The 16,226-nt window shown below is 50.0% G+C and overlaps 1 protein-coding gene across 1 annotated transcript in view; it reads right to left on the bottom strand.

The window, feature by feature from the left end:
- Positions 1-16,226, bottom strand: part of lrrc24 (leucine rich repeat containing 24) — an 86,392-nt gene that overhangs the window by 16,591 nt on the left and 53,575 nt on the right. The gene's annotated exons all lie outside the window — the stretch shown is intronic.

Below are 16,226 nucleotides of genomic sequence, written 5' to 3'. Positions count from 1 at the left end.
TCACTGGAAATAACCCCGTCTCTCACACCGTGTGGGGTATCACTGTAAATATCCCCGTCTCTCACACCGTGTGGGTTATCACTGTAAATATCCCCGTCTCTCACACCGTGTGGGTTATCACTGTAAATAACCCCGTCTCTCACACCGTGTGGGGTATCACTGTAAATATCCCCGTCTCTCACACCGTGTGGGTTATCACTGCAAATAACCCCGTCTCTCACACCGTGTGAGTTATCACTGTAAATAACCCCGTCTCTCACACCGTGTGAGTTATCACTGGAAATAACCCCGTCTCTCACACCGTGTGGGGTCTCACTGTAAATAACCCCGTCTCTCACACCGTGTGGGTTATCACTGTAAATAACCCCGTCTCTCACACCGTGTAGGGTATCACTGTAAATAACACCGTCTCTCACACCGTGTGGGGTCTCACTGTAAATAACCCCGTCTCTCACACCGTGTGGGTTATCACTGTAAATAACCCCGTCTCTCACACCGTGTAGGGTATCACTGTAAATAACCCCGTCTCTCACACCGTGTGGGTTATCACTGTAAATAACCCCGTCTCTCACACCGTGTGGGGTCTCACTGTAAATAACCCCGTCTCTCACACCGTGTGGGTTATCACTGTAAACAACCCCGTCTCTCGCACCGTGTGAGTTCTCACTGTAAATAACCCCGTCTCTCGCACCGTGTGGGGTCTCACTGTAAATAACCCCGTCTCTCACACCGTGTGGGGTCTCACTGTAAATAACCCCGTCTCTCACACCGTGTGGGTTATCACTGTATATAACCCCGTCTCTCACACCGTGTGAGTTACCACTGGAAATAACCCCGTCTCTCACACCGTGTGGGTTATCACTGTAAATAACCCCGTCTCTCACACCGTGTAGGGTATCACTGTAAATAACCCCGTCTCTCACACCGTGTGGGTTATCACTGTAAATAACCCCGTCTCTCACACCGTGTGAGTTATCACTGGAAATAACCCCGTCTCTCACACCGTGTGGGGTCTCACTGTAAATAACCCCGTCTCTCACACCGTGTGGGTTATCACTGTAAATAACCCCGTCTCTCACACCGTGTGGGTTATCACTGTAAATAACCCCGTCTCTCACACCGTGTGGGTTATCACTGTAAATAACCCAGTCTCTCACACCGTGTGGGGTCTCACTGTAAATAACCCCGTCTCTCACACCGTGTAGGGTATCACTGTAAATAACCCCGTCTCTCACACCGTCTGGGGTCTCACTGTAAATAACCCCGTCTCTCACACCGTGTGGGTTATCACTGTAAATAACCCCGTCTCTCACACCGTGTAGGGTATCACTGTAAATAACCCCGTCTCTCACACCGTGTAGGGTATCACTGTAAATAACCCCGTCTCTCACACCGTGTAGGGTATCACTGTAAATAACCCCGTCTCTCACACCGTGTGAGTTCTCACTGTAAATAACCCCGTCTCTCGCACCGTGTGGGTTATCACTGTATATAACCCCGTCTCTCGCACCGTGTGGGGTCTCACTGTAAATAACCCCGTCTCTCACACCGTGTGGGTTATCACTGTAAATAACCCCGTCTCTCACACCGTGTTGGGTATCACTGTAAATAACACCGTCTCTCACACCGTGTAGGGTATCACTGTAAATAACCCCGTCTCTCGCACCGTGTGAGTTCTCACTGTAAATAACCCCGTCTCTTGCACCGTGTAGGGTATCACTGTAAATAACCCCGTCTCTCGCACCGTGTGAGTTATCACTGGAAATAACCCCGTCTCTCACACCGTGTGGGGTCTCACTGTAAATAACCCCGTCTCTCACACCGTGTGGGTTATCACTGTAAATAACCCCGTCTCTCACACCGTGTAGGGTATCACTGTAAATAACACCGTCTCTCACACCGTGTAGGGTATCACTGTAAATAACCCCGTCTCTCGCACCGTGTGAGTTCTCACTGTAAATAACCCCGTCTCTCGCACCGTGTGGGGTCTCACTGTAAATAACCCCGTCTCTCACACCGTGTGGGGTCTCACTGTAAATAACCCCGTCTCTCACACCGTGTGGGTTATCACTGTATATAACCCCGTTTCTCACACCGTGTGAGTTATCACTGGAAATAACCCCGTCTCTCACACCGTGTGGGTTATCACTGTAAATAACCCCGTCTCTCACACCGTGTGAGTTATCACTGGAAATAACCCCGTCTCTCACACCGTGTGGGGTCTCACTGTAAATAACCCCGTCTCTCACACCGTGTGAGTTATCACTGGAAATAACCCCGTCTCTCACACCGTGTGGGGTCTCACTGTAAATAACCCCGTCTCTCACACCGTGTGGGTTATCACTGTAAATAACCCCGTCTCTCACACCGTGTGGGTTATCACTGTAAATAACCCCGTCTCTCACACCGTGTGGGTTATCACTGTAAATAACCCCGTCTCTCACACCGTGTGGGTTATCACTGTAAATAACCCCGTCTCTCACACCGTGTGAGTTATCACTGGAAATAACCCCGTCTCTCACACCGTGTGGGGTCTCACTGTAAATAACCCCGTCTCTCACATCGTGTGGGTTATCACTGTAAATAACGCCGTCTCTCACACCGTGTGGGGTCTCACTGTAAATAACCCCGTCTCTCACACCGTGTGGGTTATCACTGTAAATAACCCCGTCTCTCACACCGTGTGGGTTATCACTGTAAATAACCCCGTCTCTCACACCGTGTGGGTTATCACTGTAAATAACCCAGTCTCTCACACCGTGTGGGGTCTCACTGTAAATAACCCCGTCTCTCACACCGTGTAGGGTATCACTGTAAATAACCCCGTCTCTCACACCGTCTGGGGTCTCACTGTAAATAACCCCGTCTCTCACACCGTGTGGGTTATCACTGTAAATAACCCCGTCTCTCACACCGTGTAGGGTATCACTGTAAATAACCCCGTCTCTCACACCGTGTAGGGTATCACTGTAAATAACCCCGTCTCTCACACCGTGTAGGGTATCACTGTAAATAACCCCGTCTCTCACACCGTGTGAGTTCTCACTGTAAATAACCCCGTCTCTCGCACCGTGTGGGTTATCACTGTATATAACCCCGTCTCTCGCACCGTGTGAGTTATCACTGGAAATAACGCCGTCTCTCACACCGTGTGGGGTCTCACTGTAAATAACCCCGTCTCTCACACCGTGTGGGCTCTCACTGTAAATAACCCCGTCTCTCACACCGTGTGGGTTATCACTGTAAATAACCCCGTCTCTCACACCGTGTGGGTTATCACTGTAAATATCCCCGTCTCTCACACCGTGTGGGTTATCACTGTAAATAACCCCGTCTCTCACACCGTGTGGGGTATCACTGTAAATATCCCCGTCTCTCACACCGTGTGGGTTATCACTGCAAATAACCCCGTCTCTCACACCGTGTGAGTTATCACTGGAAATAACCCCGTCTCTCACACCGTGTGAGTTATCACTGGAAATAACCCCGTCTCTCACACCGTGTGGGGTCTCACTGTAAATAACCCCGTCTCTCACACCGTGTGGGTTATCACTGTAAATAACCCCGTCTCTCACACCGTGTAGGGTATCACTGTAAATAACCCCGTCTCTCACACCGTGTAGGGTATCACTGTAAATAACCCCGTCTCTCACACTGTGTAGGGTATCACTGTAAATAACCCCGTCTCTCACACCGTGTGGGTTATCACTGTAAATAACCCCGTCTCTCACACCGTGTGGGTTATCACTGTAAATAACCCCGTCTCTCACACCGTGTAGGGTATCACTGTAAATAACCCCGTCTCTCACACCGTGTAGGGTATCACTGTAAATAACCCCGTCTCTCACACCGTGTAGGGTATCACTGTAAATAACCCCGTCTCTCACACCGTGTGAGTTCTCACTGTAAATAACCCCGTCTCTCGCACCGTGTGGGTTATCACTGTATATAACCCCGTCTCTCGCACCGTGTGAGTTATCACTGGAAATAACGCCGTCTCTCACACCGTGTGGGGTCTCACTGTAAATAACCCCGTCTCTCACACCGTGTGGGCTCTCACTGTAAATAACCCCGTCTCTCACACCGTGTGGGCTATCACTGTAAATAATCCCGTCTCTCACACCGTGTGGGTTATCACTGTAAATATCCCCGTCTCTCACACCGTGTGGGTTATCACTGTAAATAACCCCGTCTCTCACACCGTGTGGGGTATCACTGTAAATATCCCCGTCTCTCACACCGTGTGGGTTATCACTGTATATAACCCCGTCTCTCACACCGTGTGAGTTATCACTGGAAATAACCCCGTCTCTCACACCGTGTGGGGTCTCACTGTAAATAACCCCGTCTCTCACACCGTGTGGGTTATCACTGTAAATAACCCCGTCTCTCACACCGTGTAGGGTATCACTGTAAATAACCCCGTCTCTCACACCGTGTAGGGTATCACTGTAAATAACCCCGTCTCTCACACCGTGTAGGGTATCACTGTAAATAACCCCGTCTCTCGCACCGTGTGAGTTCTCACTGTAAATAACCCCGTCTCTCGCACCGTGTGGGGTCTCACTGTAAATAACCCCGTCTCTCACACCGTGTGGGGTCTCACTGTAAATAACCCGGTCTCTCACACCGTGTGGGTTATCACTGTATATAACCCCGTCTCTCACACCGTGTGAGTTATCACTGGAAATAACCCCGTCTCTCACACCGTGTGAGTTATCACTGGAAATAACCCCGTCTCTCACACCGTGTGGGGTCTCACTGTAAATAACCCCGTCTCTCACACCGTGTGGGGTATCACTGTAAATAACCCCGTCTCTCACACCGTGTGGGTTATCACTGTATATAACCCCGTATCTCACACCGTGTGAGTTATCACTGGAAATAACCCCGTCTCTCACACTGTGTGGGGTCTCACTGTAAATAACCCCGTCTCTCACACCGTGTGGGTTATCACTGTAAATAACCCCGTCTCTCACCCCGTGTGGGGTCTCACTGTAAATAACCCCGTCTCTCACACCGTGTAGGGTATCACTGTAAATAACCCGTCTCTCACACCGTGTGGGGTCTCACTGTAAATAACCCCGTCTCTCACACCGTGTGAGTTATCACTGTATATATCCCCGCCTCTCACACCGTGTGAGTTATCACTGTAAATAACCCCGTCTCTCACACCGTGTGGGTTATCACTGTAAATAACCCCGTCTCTCACACCGTGTGGGTTATCACTGTAAATAACCCCGTCTCTCACACCGTTTGGGGTATCACTGTAAATAACCCCGTCTCTCACACCGTGTGGGGTCTCACTGTAAATAACCCCGTCTCTCACACCGTGTGGGGTATCACTGTAAATAACCCCGTCTCTCACACCGTGTGGGGTCTCACTGTAAATAACCCCGTCTCTCACACCGTGTGGGTTATCACTGTAAATAACCCCGTCTCTCACACCGTGTGGGTTATCACTGTAAATAACCCCGTCTCTCACACCGTGTGGGTTATCACTGTAAATAACCCCGTCTCTCACACCGTGTGGGTTATCACTGTAAATAACCCCGTCTCTCACACCGTTTGGGGCATCACTGTAAATAACCCCGTCTCTCACACCGTGTGGGTCTCACTGTAAATAACCCCGTCTCTCACACCGTGTGGGGTCTCACTGTAAATAACCCCGTCTCTCACACCGTGTGGGTTATCACTGTAAATAACCCCGTCTCTCACACAGTGTCGGGTATCACTGTAAATAACCCCGTCTCTCACACCGTGTGGGTTATCACTGTAAATAACCCCGTCTCTCACACCGTGTGGGTTATCACTGTAAATAACCCCGTCTCTCACACCGTGTGGGTTATCACTGTAAATAACCCCGTCTCTCACACAGTGTCGGGTATCACTGTAAATAACCCCGTCTCTCACACCGTGTAGGGTATCACTGTAAATAACCCCGTCTCTCACACCGTGTAGGGTATCACTGTAAATAACCCCGTCTCTCACACCGTGTGAGTTATCACTGTAAATAACCCCGTCTCTCACACCGTGTAGGGTATCACTGTAAATAACCCCGTCTCTCACACTGTGTGGGTTATCACTGTAAATAACCCCGTCTCTCACACCGTGTGGGGTCTCACTGTAAATAACCCCGTCTCTCACACCGTGTGGGGTCTCACTGGAAATAACGCCGTCTCTCACACCGTGTGGGGTCTCACTGTAAATAACCCCGTCTCTCACACCGTGTAGGGTATCACTGTAAATAACCCCGTCTCTCACACCGTCTGGGGTCTCACTGTAAATAACCCCGTCTCTCACACCGTGTAGGGTATCACTGTAAATAACCCCGTCTCTCACACCGTGTAGGGTATCACTGTAAATAACCCCGTCTCTCACACCGTGTAGGGTATCACTGTAAATAACCCCGTCTCTCACACCGTGTGAGTTCTCACTGTAAATAACCCCGTCTCTCGCACCGTGTGGGTTATCACTGTATATAACCCCGTCTCTCGCACCGTGTGAGTTATCACTGGAAATAACGCCGTCTCTCACACCGTGTGGGGTCTCACTGTAAATAACCCCGTCTCTCACACCGTGTGGGCTCTCACTGTAAATAACCCCGTCTCTCACACCGTGTGGGTTATCACTGTAAATAACCCCGTCTCTCACACCGTGTGAGTTATCACTGGAAATAACCCCGTCTCTCACACCGTGTGGGTTATCACTGTAAATATCCCCGTCTCTCACACCGTGTGGGTTATCACTGTAAATAACCCCGTCTCTCACACCGTGTGGGGTATCACTGTAAATATCCCCGTCTCTCACACCGTGTGGGTTATCACTGCAAATAACCCCGTCTCTCACACCGTGTGAGTTATCACTGGAAATAACCCCGTCTCTCACACCGTGTGGGGTCTCACTGTAAATAACCCCGTCTCTCACACCGTGTGGGTTATCACTGTAAATAACCCCGTCTCTCACACCGTGTAGGGTATCACTGTAAATAACCCCGTCTCTCACACCGTGTAGGGTATCACTGTAAATAACCCCGTCTCTCACACCGTGTAGGGTATCACTGTAAATAACCCCGTCTCTCGCACCGTGTGAGTTCTCACTGTAAATAACCCCGTCTCTCGCACCGTGTGGGGTCTCACTGTAAATAACCCCGTCTCTCACACCGTGTGGGGTCTCACTGTAAATAACCCGGTCTCTCACACCGTGTGGGTTATCACTGTATATAACCCCGTCTCTCACACCGTGTGAGTTATCACTGGAAATAACCCCGTCTCTCACACCGTGTGAGTTATCACTGGAAATAACCCCGTCTCTCACACCGTGTGGGGTCTCACTGTAAATAACCCCGACTCTCACACCGTGTGGGGTATCACTGTAAATAACCCCGTCTCTCACACCGTGTGAGTTATCACTGGAAATAACCCCGTCTCTCACACTGTGTGGGGTCTCACTGTAAATAACCCCGTCTCTCACACCGTGTGGGTTATCACTGTAAATAACCCGTCTCTCACACCGTGTGGGGTCTCACTGTAAATAACCCCGTCTCTCACACCGTGTGAGTTATCACTGTATATATCCCCGCCTCTCACACCGTGTGAGTTATCACTGTAAATAACCCCGTCTCTCACACCGTGTGGGTTATCACTGTAAATAACCCCGTCTCTCACACCGTGTGGGTTATCACTGTAAATAACCCCGTCTCTCACACCGTTTGGGGTATCACTGTAAATAACCCCGTCTCTCACACCGTGTGGGGTCTCACTGTAAATAACCCCGTCTCTCACACCGTGTGGGGTATCACTGTAAATAACCCCGTCTCTCACACCGTGTGTGGTCTCACTGTAAATAACCCCGTCTCTCACACCGTGTGGGTTATCACTGTAAATAACCCCGTCTCTCACACCGTGTGGGTTATCACTGTAAATAACCCCGTCTCTCACACCGTGTGGGTTATCACTGTAAATAACCCCGTCTCTCACACCGTGTGGGTTATCACTGTAAATAACCCCGTCTCTCACACCGTTTGGGGCATCACTGTAAATAACCCCGTCTCTCACACCGTGTGGGTCTCACTGTAAATAACCCCGTCTCTCACACCGTGTGGGGTCTCACTGTAAATAACCCCGTCTCTCACACCGTGTGGGTTATCACTGTAAATAACCCCGTCTCTCACACATTGTCGGGTATCACTGTAAATAACCCCGTCTCTCACACCATGTGGGTTATCACTGTAAATAACCCCGTCTCTCACACCGTGTGGGTTATCACTGTAAATAACCCCGTCTCTCACACCGTGTGGGTTATCACTGTAAATAACCCCGTCTCTCACACAGTGTCGGGTATCACTGTAAATAACCCCGTCTCTCACACCGTGTAGGGTATCACTGTAAATAACCCCGTCTCTCACACCGTGTGAGTTATCACTGTAAATAACCCCGTCTCTCACACCGTGTAGGGTATCACTGTAAATAACCCCGTCTCACACTGTGTGGGTTATCACTGTAAATAACCCCGTCTCTCACACCGTGTGGGTTATCACTGTAAATAACCCCGTCTCTCACACCGTCTGGGGTCTCACTGTAAATAACCCCGTCTCTCACACCGTGTAGGGTATCACTGTAAATAACCCCGTCTCTCACACCGTGTAGGGTATCACTGTAAATAACCCCGTCTCTCACACCGTGTAGGGTATCACTGTAAATAACCCCGTCTCTCACACCGTGTGAGTTCTCACTGTAAATAACCCCGTCTCTCGCACCGTGTGGGTTATCACTGTATATAACCCCGTCTCTCGCACCGTGTGAGTTATCACTGGAAATAACGCCGTCTCTCACACCGTGTGGGGTCTCACTGTAAATAACCCCGTCTCTCACACCGTGTGGGCTCTCACTGTAAATAACCCCGTCTCTCACACCGTGTGGGTTATCACTGTAAATAACCCCGTCTCTCACACCGTGTGAGTTATCACTGGAAATAACCCCGTCTCTCACACCGTGTGGGTTATCACTGTAAATATCCCCGTCTCTCACACCGTGTGGGTTATCACTGTAAATAACCCCGTCTCTCACACCGTGTGGGGTATCACTGTAAATATCCCCGTCTCTCACACCGTGTGGGTTATCACTGCAAATAACCCCGTCTCTCACACCGTGTGAGTTATCACTGGAAATAACCCCGTCTCTCACACCGTGTGGGGTCTCACTGTAAATAACCCCGTCTCTCACACCGTGTGGGTTATCACTGTAAATAACCCCGTCTCTCACACCGTGTAGGGTATCACTGTAAATAACCCCGTCTCTCACACCGTGTAGGGTATCACTGTAAATAACCCCGTCTCTCACACCGTGTAGGGTATCACTGTAAATAACCCCGTCTCTCGCACCGTGTGAGTTCTCACTGTAAATAACCCCGTCTCTCGCACCGTGTGGGGTCTCACTGTAAATAACCCCGTCTCTCACACCGTGTGGGGTCTCACTGTAAATAACCCGGTCTCTCACACCGTGTGGGTTATCACTGTATATAACCCCGTCTCTCACACCGTGTGAGTTATCACTGGAAATAACCCCGTCTCTCACACCGTGTGAGTTATCACTGGAAATAACCCCGTCTCTCACACCGTGTGGGGTCTCACTGTAAATAACCCCGACTCTCACACCGTGTGGGGTATCACTGTAAATAACCCCGTCTCTCACACCGTGTGAGTTATCACTGGAAATAACCCCGTCTCTCACACTGTGTGGGGTCTCACTGTAAATAACCCCGTCTCTCACACCGTGTGGGTTATCACTGTAAATAACCCGTCTCTCACACCGTGTGGGGTCTCACTGTAAATAACCCCGTCTCTCACACCGTGTGAGTTATCACTGTATATATCCCCGCCTCTCACACCGTGTGAGTTATCACTGTAAATAACCCCGTCTCTCACACCGTGTGGGTTATCACTGTAAATAACCCCGTCTCTCACACCGTGTGGGTTATCACTGTAAATAACCCCGTCTCTCACACCGTTTGGGGTATCACTGTAAATAACCCCGTCTCTCACACCGTGTGGGGTCTCACTGTAAATAACCCCGTCTCTCACACCGTGTGGGGTATCACTGTAAATAACCCCGTCTCTCACACCGTGTGGGGTCTCACTGTAAATAACCCCGTCTCTCACACCGTGTGGGTTATCACTGTAAATAACCCCGTCTCTCACACCGTGTGGGTTATCACTGTAAATAACCCCGTCTCTCACACCGTGTGGGTTATCACTGTAAATAACCCCGTCTCTCACACCGTGTGGGTTATCACTGTAAATAACCCCGTCTCTCACACCGTTTGGGGCATCACTGTAAATAACCCCGTCTCTCACACCGTGTGGGTCTCACTGTAAATAACCCCGTCTCTCACACCGTGTGGGGTCTCACTGTAAATAACCCCGTCTCTCACACCGTGTGGGTTATCACTGTAAATAACCCCGTCTCTCACACAGTGTCGGGTATCACTGTAAATAACCCCGTCTCTCACACCGTGTGGGTTATCACTGTAAATAACCCCGTCTCTCACACCGTGTGGGTTATCACTGTAAATAACCCCGTCTCTCACACCGTGTGGGTTATCACTGTAAATAACCCCGTCTCTCACACAGTGTCGGGTATCACTGTAAATAACCCCGTCTCTCACACCGTGTAGGGTATCACTGTAAATAACCCCGTCTCTCACACCGTGTGAGTTATCACTGTAAATAACCCCGTCTCTCACACCGTGTAGGGTATCACTGTAAATAACCCCGTCTCACACTGTGTGGGTTATCACTGTAAATAACCCCGTCTCTCACACCGTGTGGGGTCTCACTGTAAATAACCCCGTCTCTCACACCGTGTGGGGTCTCACTGGAAATAACGCCGTCTCTCACACCGTGTGGGGTCTCACTGTAAATAACCCCGTCTCTCACACCGTGTGGGGTCTCACTGTAAATAACCCCGTCTCTCACACCGTGTGAGTTATCACTGGAAATAACCCCGTCTCTCACACCGTGTGGGTTATCACTGTAAATATCCCCGTCTCTCACACCGTGTGGGTTATCACTGTAAATAACCCCGTCTCTCACACCGTGTGGGGTATCACTGTAAATATCCCCGTCTCTCACACCATGTGGGTTATCACTGCAAATAACCCCGTCTCTCACACCGTGTGAGTTATCACTGGAAATAACCCCGTCTCTCACACCGTGTGGGGTCTCACTGTAAATAACCCCGTCTCTCACACCGTGTGGGTTATCACTGTAAATAACCCCGTCCCTCACACCGTGTAGGGTATCACTGTAAATAACCCCGTCTCTCACACCGTGTAGGGTATCACTGTAAATAACCCCGTCTCTCACACCGTGTGGGTTATCATTGTAAATAACCCCGTCTCTCACACCGTGTAGGGTATCACTGTATATAACCCCGTCTCTCGCACCGTGTGAGTTCTCACTGTAAATAACCCCGTCTCTCGCACCGTGTGGGGTCTCACTGTAAATAACCCCGTCTCTCACACCGTGTGGGGTCTCACTGTAAATAACCCGGTCTCTCACACCGTGTGGGTTATCACTGTATATAACCCCGTCTCTCACACCGTGTGAGTTATCACTGGAAATAACCCCGTCTCTCACACCGTGTGAGTTATCACTGGAAATAACCCCGTCTCTCACACCGTGTGGGGTCTCACTGTAAATAACCCCGTCTCTCACACCGTGTGGGGTATCACTGTAAATAACCCCGTCTCTCACACCGTGTGGGTTATCACTGTAAATAACCCCGTCTCTCACACCGTGTGAGTTATCACTGGAAATAACCCCGTCTCTCACACTGTGTGGGGTCTCACTGTAAATAACCCCGTCTCTCACACCGTGTGGGTTATCACTGTAAATAACCCGTCTCTCACACCGTGTGGGGTCTCACTGTAAATAACCCCGTCTCTCACACCGTGTGAGTTATCACTGTATATATCCCCGCCTCTCACACCGTGTGAGTTATCACTGTAAATAACCCCGTCTCTCACACCGTGTGGGTTATCACTGTAAATAACCCCGTCTCTCACACCGTGTGGGTTATCACTGTAAATAACCCCGTCTCTCACACCGTTTGGGGTATCACTGTAAATAACCCCGTCTCTCACACCGTGTGGGGTCTCACTGTAAATAACCCCGTCTCTCACACCGTGTGGGTTATCACTGTAAATAACCCCGTCTCTCACACAGTGTCGGGTATCACTGTAAATAACCCCGTCTCTCACACCGTGTAGGGTATCACTGTAAATAACCCCGTCTCTCACACCGTGTGGGGTCTCACTGTAAATAACCCCATCTCTCACAACGTGTGGGTTATCACTGTAAATAACCCCGTCTCTCACACAGTGTCGGGTATCACTGTAAATAACCCCGTCTCTCACACCGTGTAGGGTATCACTGTAAATAACCCCGTCTCTCACACCGTGTAGGGTATCACTGTAAATAACCCCGTCTCTCACACCGTGTGAGTTATCACTGTAAATAACCCCGTCTCTCACACCGTGTGGGTTATCACTGTAAATAACCCCGTCTCTCACACTGTGTGGGTTATCACTGTAAATAACCCCGTCTCTCACACTGTGTGGGTTATCACTGTAAATAACCCCGTCTCTCACACCGTGTGGGGTCTCACTGTAAATAACCCCGTCTCTCACACCGTGTGGGTTATCACTGTAAATAACCCCGTCTCTCACACCGTGTGGGTTATCACTGTAAATAACCCCGTCTCTCACACCGTGTGGGGTCTCACTGTAAATAACCCCGTCTCTCACACCGTGTGGGGTCTCACTGTAAATAACCCCGTCTCTCACACCGTATGGGGTCTCACTGTAAATAACCCCGTCTCTCACACCGTGTGGGTTATCACTGTAAATAACCCCGTCTCTCACACCGTGTGGGGTCTCACTGTAAATAACCCCGTCTCTCACACCGTGTGGGTTATCACTGTAAATAACCCCGTCTCTCACACCGTGTGGGGTCTCACTGTAAATAACCGCGTCTCTCACACCGTGTGGGTTATCACTGTAAATAACCCCGTCTCTCACACCGTGTGGGTTATCACTGTAAATAACCCCGTCTCTCACACAGTGTCGGGTATCACTGTAAATAACCCCGTCTCTCACACCGTGTAGGGTATCACTGTAAATAACCCCGTCTCTCACACCGTGTGAGTTATCACTGTAAATAACCCCGTCTCTCACACCGTGTAGGGTATCACTGTAAATAACCCCGTCTCTCACACTGTGTGGGTTATCACTGTAAATAACCCCGTCTCTCACACCGTGTGGGGTCTCACTGTAAATAACCCCGTCTCTCACACCGTGTGGGGTCTCACTGGAAATAACGCCGTCTCTCACACCGTGTGGGGTCTCACTGTAAATAACCCCGTCTCTCACACCGTGTGGGCTCTCACTGTAAATAACCCCGTCTCTCACACCGTGTGGGTTATCACTGTAAATAACCCCGTCTCTCACACCGTGTGAGTTATCTTTGGAAATAACCCCGTCTCTCACACCGTGTGGGTTATCACTGTAAATATCCCCGTCTCTCACACCGTGTGGGTTATCACTGTAAATAACCCCGTCTCTCACACCGTGTGGGGTATCACTGTAAATATCCCCGTCTCTCACACCGTGTGGGTTATCACTGCAAATAACCCCGTCTCTCACACCGTGTGGGGTCTCACTGTAAATAACCCCGTCTCTCACACCGTGTGGGTTATCACTGTAAATAACCCCGTCTCTCACACCGTGTAGGGTATCACTGTAAATAACCCCGTCTCTCACACCGTGTAGGGTATCACTGTAAATAACCCCGTCTCTCACACCGTGTAGGGTATCACTGTAAATAACCCCGTCTCTCGCACCGTGTGAGTTCTCACTGTAAATAACCCCGTCTCTCGCACCGTGTGGGGTCTCACTGTAAATAACCCCGTCTCTCACACCGTGTGGGGTCTCACTGTAAATAACCCGGTCTCTCACACCGTGTGGGTTATCACTGTATATAACCCCGTCTCTCACACCGTGTGAGTTATCACTGGAAATAACCCCGTCTCTCACACCGTGTGGGGTCTCACTGTAAATAACCCCGTCTCTCACACCGTGTGGGGTCTCACTGTAAATAACCCCGTCTCTCACACCGTGTGGGGTCTCACTGTAAATAACCCCGTCTCTCACACCGTGTGGGTTATCACTGTAAATAACCCCGTCTCTCACACAGTGTCGGGTATCACTGTAAATAACCCCGTCTCTCACACCGTGTGAGTTATCACTGTAAATAACCCCGTCTCTCACACCGTGTGGGTTATCACTGTAAATAACCCCGTCTCTCACACCGTGTGGCTTATCACTGTAAATAACCCCGTCTCTCACACTGTGTGGGTTATCACTGTAAATAACCCCGTCTCTCACACCGTGTGGCTTATCACTGTAAATAACCCCGTCTCTCACACCGTGTGGGGTCTCACTGTAAATAACCCCGTCTCTCACACCGTGTGGGTTATCACTGTAAATAACCCCGTCTCTCACACCGTTTGGGGTCTCACTGTAAATAACCCCGTCTCTCACACCGTGTGGGTTATCACTGTAAATAACCCCGTCTCTCACACAGTGTCGGGTATCACTGTAAATAACCCCGTCTCTCACACCGTGTAGGGTATCACTGTAAATAACCCCGTCTCTCACACCGTGTGGGGTCTCACTGTAAATAACCCCATCTCTCACAACGTGTGGGTTATCACTGTAAATAACCCCGTCTCTCACACAGTGTCGGGTATCACTGTAAATAACCCCGTCTCTCACACCGTGTAGGGTATCACTGTAAATAACCCCGTCTCTCACACCGTGTAGGGTATCACTGTAAATAACCCCGTCTCTCACACCGTGTGAGTTATCACTGTAAATAACCCCGTCTCTCACACCGTGTGGGTTATCACTGTAAATAACCCCGTCTCTCACACTGTGTGGGTTATCACTGTAAATAACCCCGTCTCTCACACCGTGTGGCTTATCACTGTAAATAACCCCGTCTCTCACACTGTGTGGGTTATCACTGTAAATAACCCCGTCTCTCACACCGTGTGGCTTATCACTGTAAATAACCCCGTCTCTCACACCGTGTGGGGTCTCACTGTAAATAACCCCGTCTCTCACACCGTGTGGGTTATCACTGTAAATAACCCCGTCTCTCACACCGTTTGGGGTCTCACTGTAAATAACCCCGTCTCTCACACCGTGTGGGTTATCACTGTAAATAACCCCGTCTCTCACACAGTGTCGGGTATCACTGTAAATAACCCCGTCTCTCACACTGTGTGGGTTATCACTGTAATTAACCCCGTCTCTCACACCGTGTGGGGTCTCACTGTAAATAACCCCGTCTCTCACACCGTGTGGGTTATCACTGTAAATAACCCCGTCTCTCACACCGTGTGGGTTATCACTGTAAATAACCCCGTCTCTCACACCGTGTGGGGTCTCACTGTAAATAACCCCGTCTCTCACACCGTGTGGGGTCTCACTGTAAATAACCCCGTCTCTCACACCGTATGGGGTCTCACTGTAAATCACCCCGTCTCTCACACCGTGTGGGTTATCACTGTAAATAACCCCGTCTCTCACACCGTGTGGGTTATCACCGTAAATAACCCCGTCTCTCACACCGTGTGGGTTATCACTGTAAATAACCCCGTCTCTCACACCGTGTGGGGTCTCACTGTAAATAACCCCGTCTCTCACACCGTGTGGGGTATCACTGTAAATAACCCCGTCTCTCACACCGTGTGAGTTATCACTGTAAATAACCCCGTCTCTCACACCGTGTGGGTTATCACTGTAAATAACCCCGTCTCTCACACCGTGTGGGTTATCACTGTAAATAACCCCGTCTCTCACACCGTGTGGGGTATCACTGTAAATAACCCCGTCTCTCACACAGTATGGGTTATCACTGTAAATAACCCCGTCTCTCACACCGTGTGGGTTATCACTGTAAATAACCCCGTCTCTCACACCGTGTGGGTTATCACTGTAAATAACCCCGTCTCTCACACCATGTGGGTTATCACTGTAAGTAACCCCGTCTCTCACACAGTGTGGGTTATCACTGTAAATAACCCCGTCTCTCACACCGTGTGGGTTATCACTGTAAATAACCCCGTCTCTCACACCGTGTGGGTTATCACTGTAAATAA

Source organism: Heterodontus francisci, chromosome 2 (assembly GCF_036365525.1).
Source record: "Heterodontus francisci isolate sHetFra1 chromosome 2, sHetFra1.hap1, whole genome shotgun sequence".
NCBI lineage: Eukaryota > Metazoa > Chordata > Chondrichthyes > Heterodontiformes > Heterodontidae > Heterodontus > Heterodontus francisci.
This window is presented reverse-complemented; position numbering and strand designations above follow the sequence as displayed.